Here is a 12,612-nt window from a genome sequence, read left to right as displayed (position 1 = left end):
TTAAGATAGTACACAATTTCCCACTCTCCACCCCAAACCTACTTCTCCCTAAACTAAGACAAAGCCAGCAAAAAATTTTTCTATTCAATGCCATGGAAATGATTCTGGGAAACAGGAAAAGTATTCACTTGTAAGAATAATGATAAAAATCATAAAATGATTAAGTTCAGTTCAGTTCGGTCCCTCATTCATGTCTGACTCTTTGCGACCCCATGAATCGCAGCACGCCAGGCCTCCCTGTCCATCACCAACTCCCGGAGTTTACTCAAACTCATGTCCATTGAGTTGGTGATGCCATTCAGCCATCTCATACTCTGTCATCCCCTTCTCCTCCTGCCTTCAATCTTTCCCATCATCAGGGTCTTTTCCAATGAGTCAGTTCTTCCCATCAGGTGGCCAAATTATTGGACCTTCAGCTTCAGCATCAGCCCTTCCCATGAATATTCAGGACTGATTTCCTTCAGGATTGACTACTGTGATCTCCTTGCAGTCCAAGAGACTCTCAAGAGTCTTCTCCAACACTACAGTTCAAAAGCATCAGTTCTTTGGTGCTCAGCTTTGTTTATGGTCCAACTTTCACATCCATACATGACTACTGGAAAAATCGTATCTTTACACAGATTTTTGTCAGCAAAGTAATGTCTCTGCTTTTTAATGTGTCGTCTAGATTGGTCATAGCTTTTCTTCCAAGAAGCAAGCATCTTTCAATTTCACGGCTGCAGTCACCATCTGCAGTGATTTTGGAGCCCAAGAAAATTAAGTCTATGTTTCCTTTGTTTCCCCATTTGTTTTCCATGAAGTGATAGTACTGGTTGCCATGATCTTTTTTGAATGTTGAGTTTAAAGCCAGTTTTTTCACTCTCCTCTTTCACTTTCTTCAAAAGATTCTTTAGTTCCTCTTCACTTTATGCCATAACATTGGTCATAGCTTTTCTTCCAAGAAGTAAGTCTTTTTTAATTTCACGGCTGCAGTGTAATAAAGAATAAATGACACAGTGCAGCTTCAAACAATTTGTCTTCTGAGTCCCTAATCTTAATGACTGTAGAACTCCATTTCTTCTCTTATCACTTTTATTTCATACTCTGTGCTTCAGTGGATACTGAACTTTTTAAAGCTTTTCCAACTTACCATTCTCACTTGAACCCATTTCTTTTGCCTGACTTAGGCTCTTTGCCCTGCCACTCACTTCTAAATTATAACTTCAACTTGTTTTTAAGGTCCCCCAAATTGGCATCACTCTCTTCTTTGGTCTGCTATCACTGCCTTCCTCGATGCCTCAATTTTTGGGTCAGTACTTCTTCTACAGGTTGCCAGTATACATCACTAACAGAAATTTTCATGTAGAGAAATTGAGTGAATTAATGTCTTTTTTCCGATCTGGACCATTAGTACTTTTAAGAGGAAAACCCCATCTGTCCTGTTCACTCTGTAATTGCAGCACTAGCAAGTGAATGGCACTAATATATTCTCAGTAATTATCTGATTTTCTCTTCAATCATTCAACAACTACAATGTGGCAGGCAGTGTTTAGGGCTTAGGGTTACAACAGTGAGCATGATAGATAAAATGCTTGTTCTCATAAAGTTTATTTTGTTGTTAAGGATTGCTTGAGTAATAAAATAATATGTAAACAAAGCAATAGATGGTAATAAACACTGTAGACAAAAGTAAGATCGTGTGTGAGATTAGAGCTTGTGGTTGGCTGAAGATTTGAATAAGGCAGTCTAAGAATGCTTCATGGGGAAAGTGATATTGGTGAAGAGATGAAGGCACTAAGTGGTAAATTAATTAACATCTAGTGGAGAGGCAGTTCAAAATAGGGAGAAAAGTCAAAAGCAAATGTCCTCAATCTGAAGTATGAATTGACACATGGATTTAGCAACATGGCAGTCACTAGCAACAATTATGCTCAGCTTTGTTTATGGTCCAATTTTGAGAGCAATGGTCCAAAGTTGAGAGCAATTATGGTGGGTTGGTAGGAGAATCCTGATAGAGTAGAAACATGAAATAGAGATAATAAGGAGTTTATCTATGAAGAACAACAGAGAAATGACCATTGGAAGAGAAAGGAAGGTCATTAAATTTTTTTTTAACTTAGTAGGAATAACAGCATATTTGTATAATGATGGGGAAGTTTGAGCAGAGAGTAAAACCTTGATGATAAAGAGAGAGAGAAGGATTACTGAATTGATGTACTTGAATACATGAGATAGAAGAGCCTCTCTATATAGAAGATCCTCATTATCAATTACTTTTTATAGACTGAAGTTTATTTTTCATTTGTGTAATTGTCAAGGGTCCTTCATGAACATATATTTTATTACTGAACTATAACACCTTATCTTCAAGTTGTTAATGTAGCAATTATTAATCACATGGTAGTTTTCTGTTTGTATGTTTTCCCATTATAGGCAAAGAAATGTTTTTGAAAAATATTGACAAAAATATTAGATAGGTAGATCAATAGATAGATGGTGTAGTTTATAGAGTTTTGTTGTACTTATAGTTTTATGTAAAGTTCAAATTCTAACTTTATTTTACACAGATTTTTGACTATATAATCATTCTATCTCATTTTACTGAACTGTAAAATAGAAATATCAATGTTATCTTTGTTGAGGATTTAGTGTTCGTGTATCCAAATTTTATATGTTAAAATATGATCCCCATATGTAATGGTATTAAGAGGTAGGGCCTTTGAGATTTGACTAGAACTAGATGTGGTCATGAGAGTGGAGTACTCATACACAGAATTAGTGCCTTTGTAAGAGTCAGGAGAAAATTTGCTGTTCGTTTCTTTTGGCCATGTGAGAATTCACGGAGAAGTTGGCAGTCTATAACCTGGAAGAGGGCCTCACCAGAAATCAGCCATAATGGCACCATGATCTGAGCCTTCTAGCTTCCAGAACCATAAGAAATATATTTCTGTTGTTTATGTACTTTGTTGTTCTGTGCTGCATTTAGGCATTCAGTCCTGTCCAACTCTTGCGACCCCATGGACCATAGCCCAGCAGGCTCCCCTGTCCATGGAGATTCTCCAGGCTAGAATACTGGAGTGGGGTGCCAAGCCCTCCTCCAGGGGATCTTTCCAACCCAGGGACTGAACCCAGGTCTCCCACATGGTAGGTGGATTATTTACCATCTGAGACACCAGGGAAGCCCAAGAATACTGGAATGGGTAGCCTATCCCTTCTCAAGTTGGACTTTCTGACCCAGGAATCAAACCAGGGTCTCGTGCACTTCAGGCAGATTCTTTACCAGCTGAGCTACCCAGGAAGGCTGGGTACTTTGTTAGAGCACCCCAAATGAGCTAGTACAATCTTGCATGTTTTTATGATTAAATAAAACAGCAAATAACAATGTCTTTATTCAATTACCAACATATAAGGTATATGACATATTTTCACATAACTATATCTCCTTTCAGAAGATTTGATATACCACAAAGTCAAGGATTTTACATTATCCACCACTGCATTCCCAAACCCAGTACCTGAACACTAGGTGCTCAAAAAATAACTGTGAATGAATGTGATGCCACAGGTCCTACCAAATTTTAATAGTATGAAAACATGGCCCATAGCCTGAGGTCTTTTCGCTTTCCAATTTTTTTTTTTTTTTTATTATTACAGAACCTCTGCCTCTAGACAGGTTCATTGCTTTATTTGTTGTTGTTGTTCAGTTGCCAAGCTGTGTTCAACTCTTTGTGACTTAATGAACCGCAGCACACAAGGTCTCTCTGTCCTTCAGCACCTCCCAGAGTTTGTCCATTGTTTTATTATCTTTGCCTAAAATTGAGTGATCTCATATCTTTATCATAATTATATCAGATTGACCAAACTGATATCATTTTAAGGCAGTCTGTACCAACATCCAAGGAGTTGAAACTGTGATATCAGTATCTTTGTATTTTCCGCCAGTTGTGCTTGAAGAACCCAGAGATCATTCATACTCAACAGAAGCCAGTCCAATGAATTGTTTTAATGTGAATTATAGTGCCTATTTTAATAAGAAATGTATCATTTCTTTAATTAGCCTGGTCAGGTACCATGAGCTTGGTGTTGGGAAACTTTTACATCAAAGTAGAGAAATACTGGGATGCTGAGGAAAGTGTCTGAGAAACTGAATGCTAATATCTGTGACACTGCCAATGGACCAGCAGTATGGAAGGACACAAACTTCTACTGCTCAGCAGACTATTCACTTTTTTTAAAATGATCTAATAATTAATCAAAATGAATTCTCTCATATTTGGCCTTTATTTCTCTTGCCTTAATCAGAATATTACATTTCATTTTGTGAAACAATATTTGATTAGTAAGTATAATTTCTGAAGAGTTATTATTGCAGTAGACAGGTTCAACAGTTTTCAAAAGTATTTGTAAAATTGCCTTCCTTTGCAAATCCTCAGCTAGGCTCCTTTCACAACTGTATCTGAAAATTAACACTCCTTTTTAAATGGCACCATAAATAAAATATATTTTGCCTTCAAAAGTAAAAGTGACGTGAAATAATTTTCAGAGAAGTTCAGAAAAAAACAAAAACAAAAAAAAAACCTACAAAAGATTTTTTTTTCCCCCTGGGCAGTTATAAATTACCAATGCTGTGTTATAGTCTTGTCTGCTTTAAAAGAAAGGAGGGAACAGTAGATCTTGTTTATAAACTATGATTTATGCTTAGAATAAGAAAGAAACTATATTCTAAAAGTGTGTGCATTCCAAAAATTTCACTTTCTCTAAACCCTTTCCTCCCTTCATGCATTAGGATAAATCTCACTTTTACCCTGAAGGGAAGCTTTATATTTCACAAAAAAAAAAAAAAAAGAAGAAGAAACCAACTGAAAACAAGCGTCCTCTATACAACAAAGGAATCTATATGTCTGAAGGTTTTTTCTTTTATTAATGACTTTTTACTAAGAAGGGAAAAATCTACTGTCTAGATGGGGCTTTGTACATATTTTTTAGTTCATATTGGTTACACTTTTATTAGCCTCAAACATAGTTTCCATGGTAATAGCTCCATTTATATCTAATCTTAGAGCTGAATTATAGAAAACCTTCCCACTGGGTTGCATACAATACCATTTGACGGTTTCATCTAACCTATTATTTAGAGTAGGAATTATTTTAAATACTATCAAGTTGTTACATTCTATTCATGACTTCTCTTTTGTAACTCTCAAGTTAGTGAAATCCTTTGGTGTGTAATTTTTGAAGAACTGTGTTTAATTTCAATGTGCATTCTTAATAATTTTTATTACTTTTCCTTTTATGAATGCTTTACATGCTTAGACATAGATGATATTTTGTTTTCTATTGTAACTTAAAACTCAAAAGGATTTATCAAAAAACACAATTATTTTAACATAAAATCTGTATTATATCATAATATTATTGACTTCTAAAGAGTCTTGGATTTAAGGGAATCACTTTCTCTAAAAGGTATTGTTAACCTGTGAATAGGAGTCATAAATAAGTGAACGATGACCATAGATACACAGGTTTTAGAGAAATTTTGAGAGGCTACCAAGCTTATTCTTCCAAATTTAGTCAGAACAGAAATTAAATCATCCAGTATGACTCTTTTCTAGAAAACATTCTATAAAGACGGCATTTCTATTTTCCATGTTAATATATTTCAGTGTTTTTCAGCCTTTATTTTTCAGAATTCTTCACAGTTTAAAAATAAGGTGCATCCTGCATCAGTTTGATGACACTACCCCTGGCTCTCCCTGGTGGCTCAGATGAGAAAGAATCCACCTGCAACACGTGAGACCTGGGTTCTATCCCTGGATTGGGAATATCCCCTGGAGGAGGGGATGGCAATCCTCTCCAGTACTCTTACCTGGAGAATCTCCATGGAGCCTGGTGGGCCACAGCCCATCCACAGGGTTGCGATGAGTTGGACGTGACTGAGCGACTAAGCAACCACTCACCCCTGGCTCTTGTTGCATTTGCTCACTGACATCTATAAATAATCTTTGGAAAGTCTCTAACCTGCTTTAAATTGTAATTTTCTTAATAACAGCAACCGGAAAATGAAGAAATGTATAGAAACAATGCATTGGTAATATGAAATTACTAGGAAAATAGATAAATCTACATACTAAACAACCTCTCAAAATATTGTTTAAAAAGAGTCTTCTCAAATATTATGATACATTGTAAAAGAAAAGGAAACTATCACATTGTAGTATGACTAGATTTTAAAATATGTGAATATAGAAGCTTAAAATAAAATATTTGCTCTGTTAATGATATTAAAAGTGAGATTTTTTCATATTCCATTTGCCAAGTTTTAAAAATATTTCATTAGTTTAAATTTTTTACAAGAGGAAAAAATAAAACAAATGGGACAAGTACTATATGAAGTTAATCAAACACCCATTTCAACTTTTCCTCTTTTATTTGCCTTCATTTTATAGACTAAATGAGCCAAAACACAATGAAACCCTTCCTCCCCCAACTTCCTCAACAGAGAGTGATAAACATGCAAGGGAGTCTGAATCCTGAGATATAAGCAGACATTTGCTGGGATATATCCCAGAAAACATGTGCTTTCTTGCTAAAAGTGATAGACAGCTATTTGGCAGTCCTTTATCCCTTACTCATTCACCTATTTTTGCAACCTTTAACAAAGTCTCCATGTCTACACTGAATCCTCTATCTAAGAACCACTACAGAAAGTCTTACATTGATTTTGATAACATTTATCTACTCTATCAACAGCAGAAATTTTGAGATTCTTGAAATGAGAAAAAATAAATAAATCTGTATTTGTTTCAGCTACTACTGCCCAGAATTTTTGTTTCTTTCAGACAAAATAATTTCTGTGATCTAATAAACATACAATTTCAGTACCACTGAGTCTGATATTTTTGTATCCCTATATGAAAAACACTTCAAGAAATTTATGCTGCTACCCAAAATCTTAGATTACAGAGTAACTTTGAACTCTTTTGTGCTTAAAATTATTAACGTTATTTTATTTCCTGGTTGCTTAAAAAAACTTAAACGAATGTAGACATTTTCAAATGAAAAGATGTGTCATTAGTTATGAATTAGCTGTCACAAAGATTTTGATGATTAAAAAAATACATGAATATCAAGTCAATGGTTGTTTTTCTCCTGAATATGATATATTTAAAGAAACAGGTTTGGCAAAATGCAGTTATAATTTATCAAGACAAAGTTGCTTGCATTTGAATTTTTCTAGCTTTTGATTAATCTTTATCAAGACAGAGGATGAGATGGTCAGATGACATCACCAGCTCAATGCACATGAATCTGAGCAAATTCCACAAGATAGTGAAGGGCAGGGAAACCTGGTTGCAAAGAGTAGGACATAATTGAATGATTGAACAATAACAAAGTTAGCCAGACTGAGATTAACACCAAGTATGCTTTCTGAAAGAAATTTTAATAACTAGTTACTATTATTATTTAAAAGTTCTTCCAGAATACATATGTCTTATGGACTAAGGGTCACATTATTGAGTTAGTTAATGTTAATCTCAAGAATAAAATAATTATTAATAAGAGACTTTGTGCCTTCATAGCTGAATCAAAAGTATAAAGAGAACATAAACCAAGAAAATGTCATTTTGACACAGTCCTTTTGAACTCTATAAAAATTTGGAGATCACTATTTTTATTTTAGCAAGTTAAAGGAGAGGCTGTGAGAGTGGAGATAAGACTAAGATCCGATAATAAGTGAAGTATTTCTGACTCCTAGTTCCTCCTCCATTCTTTCTGCTAAAGAAGTGGCAAAGATACCATGCATATCGTTTGCCTTAGTATTTTTCTGAAAGTCACTCAGGCAAAGGATTTCCAATGCAATTTTCTTTAATAGGAATCCATTTACAATCACACCGGCTTTCTTGGTGAAGTTCAATGGCTCTGTTTCTTCATAAGGGATATTAGTGTTCACTTTCCCACTTCTGTGCATCACAGAAGAAACATTTAACTCTCCTTTTGCATCTAGCATCCATGACCATGCTGATATCTGCAATCTCTGAAAATGTTCAAAAATTAGTTTGAAATATTTTAAAGAAAATAGCCAAAGGCCTATTGGTACAGAGGATGTTTCCACTAGTTCTTTGTAAAAAAGCATTTTAATGTCACTTTTACACCATATTTTTTTCTTTAAAAAAGAAAAATTTTCTTTTTTATAGTGCAAAGAAACAAAAAAATGTGAAATGCAGTACTTGGATACAATCTCATAGTCAACAAAAGAGTCCAAAATGCAGTAGTTGAATGCAGTCTCAAAAACAACAGAATGATCTCTGTTTGTTTCCAAGGCAAACCATTCAGTATCACAGTAATCCAAATTTATGCCCCGACCAATAATGCTAGAAGCTGAAGTCGAATGGTTCTATGAAGACCTACAAGACGTTATAGAACTAATACCCAAAGAAGATGTACTTTTCATTATACAGGACTGGAATGCAAAAGTAGGAAGTCAAGAGATACCTGGAATAGAAGGCAAATAAGGCCTAGGAGTACAAAATGAAGCAAGGCAAAGGCTAAGAGCGTTTGGCCAAGAGAATGCATGGGTCATAGCAAACACCCTCTTCCAACAACATAAGAGAAGACTCTACATGTGGACATCACCAGGTGGTCAATACCAAAATCTGATTGATTATATTCTTTGCAGCCAAAGATGGAGAAGGTCTATAGAGTTAGCAAAAACAAGACCAGGAGCTGACTGTTGCTCCGGTCATGAACTACTTATTGCCCAGTTCAGACTTAAATTGAAGAAGGTAGGGAAAACCACCAGACCATACAGGTATGACCTAAACCAAATTCCTTACGATTATACAGTGGAAGTGACAAATAGATTCAAGGGATAACATCTGATAGACAGAGTGCCTGAAGAACTATGGGCGGAGGTTCACAACAGTGTACAGGAGGCAGTGATCAAGACAATCTCCAAGGAAAAGAAATGCAAAAAAGCAAAATGATTGTCTGAAGAGGCCTTACGAATAGCTGAGAAAAAAAGAGAAGCTAAAGACAAAGGAGAAAAGGAAAGATATTCCCATTTGAAGGCAGAGTTTCAAAAAAGAGAAAGGAGAGATAAGAAAGCCTTCCTCAGTGATCAATACAAAGAAATAGAGGGAAAATATAGAATGGGAAAGACTAGAGGATCTCTTAAAGAAAACTAGAGATACCCAGAGAACATTTCATGCAAAGATGGGCACAATAAAGGACAGAAATGACATGGCCCTTACAGAAGAAGATACAAAGAAGAGGTAGCAAGAATACACAGAAGAACTATACAAAACAGATCATCATGACCCAGATAACCACGATGGTGTGATCACTCATCTAAAACCAAACATCCTGGAATGTGAAGTCAAGTGGACCTTAGGAAGCATCACTACAAACTAGCTAATGGAGGTGATGGAATTCCAGTTCAGCTATTTCAAATCCTGAAAAATGAGGTTGTGAAAGTGCTGCACTCAATATGCCAGCAAATTTGGAAAACTCAGCAGAGGCCACACACCTGGAAAAGATCAGATTTCATTCCAATCCCAAAGAAAGGCAATGCCCAAAAATGCTCAAACTACCACAGAATTGTACTCATCTCACACACTAGCAAAGTAATGCTCAAAATTCTCTAAATGAGGCTTCAATAGTACATGAACTGTGACCTTCCAGATGTTGAAGCTGGACTTAGAAAAGGCAGAGGAACCAGAGATCAAATTGCCAACATCCATTGGATCATCAAAAAAGGAAGAGTTCCAGAAAAACATCTACTTCTGCTTAATTGACTATGCCAAAGCCCTTGACTTTGTGGATTACAACAGATTGTGAAAAATTAAAGAGATGGGAATACCAAACCACCTGATCTGCCTCCTGAGAAATCTGTATGCAGGTCGAGAAACAACAGTTAGAACTGGACATGGAATAACAGACTGGTTCCAAATCAGGAAAGGTATAGGTCAGGCTGCATATTGTCACCATGCTTGTTTAACTTATATGCTTATATATATAAGCTTATTTATATATATAAGCTTATATATATATATATATATATATATATCATGTGAAATGCTGGGCTGGATGAAGCTCAAGCTGGAATCAAGATTGCCAGGAGAAGTATCAATAACCTCAGATATGCAGATGACAACGCCTTTATGGCAGAAAGAGAAGAAGAACTAAAAAGCCTCTTGATGAAAGTGAAAGAGGAGAGTGAAAAATTGGCTTAAAGTTTCAACATTCAGAAAACTAAGATCATGGCATCTGGTCTCATCACTTCATGGCAAATAGATGGGGAAACAATGGAAAAAGTGAGAGACTTTATTTTGGGGGGCTCCAAAATCACTGCAGTTGGTAACTGCAGCCATGATATTAAAAGATGCTTGCTCCTTGGAAGGAAAGCTATTATCAACCTAGATAGCAAATTAAAAAAGCAGAGACATTACTTTGCCAACAAAAGTCTGTCTAATCAAAGCTATGGTTTTTCCAGTAGTCATGTATGGATGTGAGAGTTGGACTATAAATAAAGCTGAGTGCTGAAGAACTGATGCTTTTGAACTGTGGCATTGGAGAAGACTCTTGAAAGTCCCTTGGACTGCAAGGAGATCCAACCTGTCTATCCTAAAGTAAATCAATCCTAAATATTCATTGGAAGGACTGATGCTGAAGCCTAAACTCCAATCCTTTGGCCACCTGATGCTAAGAACTGACTCATTGGAAAAGACACTGATGCTGGAAAAGATTGAAGATGGGAGGAGAAGAGGATGACAGAGGATGAGATGGTTGGATGGCATCACTGACTCGATGGACATGAATTTTTGTAAACTCTGGGGGTGATGGGCAGGGAGGCCTGGTGTGCTACAGTCCATGGCATCACAAAGAGTGGGGCATGACTGAACGACTAAACTGATACAAATGTTTCTGGAAAACCACTTGTCTTTCAAGTGGGAATTCACCACTGAATAGTGGTTTCTTTATCTGGAATGAGAACAGCTTATCACAAAAAAGAAAATGGAAATATTGGGTGAACTCTAAATTTACACTTCACAGTATTTAACATATTTTTCTGATTAAAAACGTCAGCACTTAAAAATACTATTTTACAATTATATATTTATGATTTTATTTTTACCATAAAATTTTAGTTTAGCTGCTAAGATCATCTTTAACTCCACTGCTATTCTTAACATTTCTCATAAAAAATAAAATTAATAAAAAAGCAATATTATCAATGACATTCTCTGAGGTAAAAATGCTTCATATTTTATTATTAGATATTTATCTTTCAAACTTTTCTTTCAACTACAACAGTTTCATCAATAAAATCTTCAAAGATGTTTAATTATTTAATAGCTCATACATGATTCGCAGCTCCCCTTTGCTTCTTGGTTCTTGCTACAAATAGTTCTGGCAATCTATCTAACCCATTGAAATGTTTATTCCATGGTAGCTATGAATAGGCTCACATATTTATGTTTGTGTTTCAGGAGGCATTAATAATCCACAATGATTTTCACTGTCAATAGAAATAGACATGCTTTTTAAGGAAAAATTGAACAAAAAAAAATGGATAAATTCAGCATAGGTAGTTTTAGACCAATAAGAAAACAAAGAATCTTATATGTTCTTATAATCAGACCATTGATCATATTTCCAAGAAACATAGTAAGTAGATTTTAACAAGTATAACTATTTTGATTACGTAATCTTAATCTCATCAATTTAATGGAAACAAATGCATTTCTATACCAGGGAGAGTGAAATGAGAGGGTTAAAAATTGAGATGACTTTCAGAAAGAAAATGAGTTTTAGCACCTGTGTCATCTATGGCATTTTTTTCATACTAGTCACTGGAATAAACTGGGAGTAAGGGTGGGCCAGAAGGAAGAACACTTAAATATATTCTGAACTCTAGTTGTCCTGAATGAAAATATTTAAACACATACTATTTTCAAAATTGTTTAACAGTCTCTGCCTGTGTTTCTTAAATCAAATATCAAGAAATAAATTGTCCATTTTAGAAAGGTATCACTAAGTTTCTACCTTTAAAAGCCAGTAGAGGCGAAAATCGGAGAAGGCAACATCACCCCACTCCAGTCCTCTTGCCTGGAAAATCCCATGGACGGAGGAGCCTGGTAGGCTGAAGTCCACGGGGTCGCGAAGAGTCGGACATGGCTGAGCGACTTCACTTTCACTTTTCACTTTTATGCATTGGAGAAGGAAATGACAACCCACTCGTGTTCTTGCCTGGAGAATCCCAGAGATGGGGTCACACAGAGTCAGACGCGACTGAAGTGACTTAGCAGCAGAGGCGAAAATAGCTCAATATTTAGAACTTGATAATTTTTTTTCATGTGTGACCAATAAAACAGTGTTAGGTGAAATGAATTTTGCTATGTTTGTAAATTTTATTAGAAATTAGCTGTTTCTAGGAAGCTAAAACATTTCAACTGAAGCCAAGAGTGCAGAAGGAAGGAGGTTTAGTATTTTGAAAGAATAATGAAACCAAAGAATCACAGCCAAATTTTGAAGGAGAATCTAAATGCTGTATGGGGGAAAAATGACTGAATGAATTACCAGTGGCTGTTTGTCACCTCCCAAAGCTCTGCTGCAGAAAGACAGTACTGAATA

Source organism: Odocoileus virginianus, chromosome 5, assembly GCF_023699985.2.
Source record: "Odocoileus virginianus isolate 20LAN1187 ecotype Illinois chromosome 5, Ovbor_1.2, whole genome shotgun sequence".
NCBI lineage: Eukaryota > Metazoa > Chordata > Mammalia > Artiodactyla > Cervidae > Odocoileus > Odocoileus virginianus.
The sequence above is the reverse complement of the archived record's forward strand: the minus strand, read 5'-3'. Positions refer to the sequence as shown.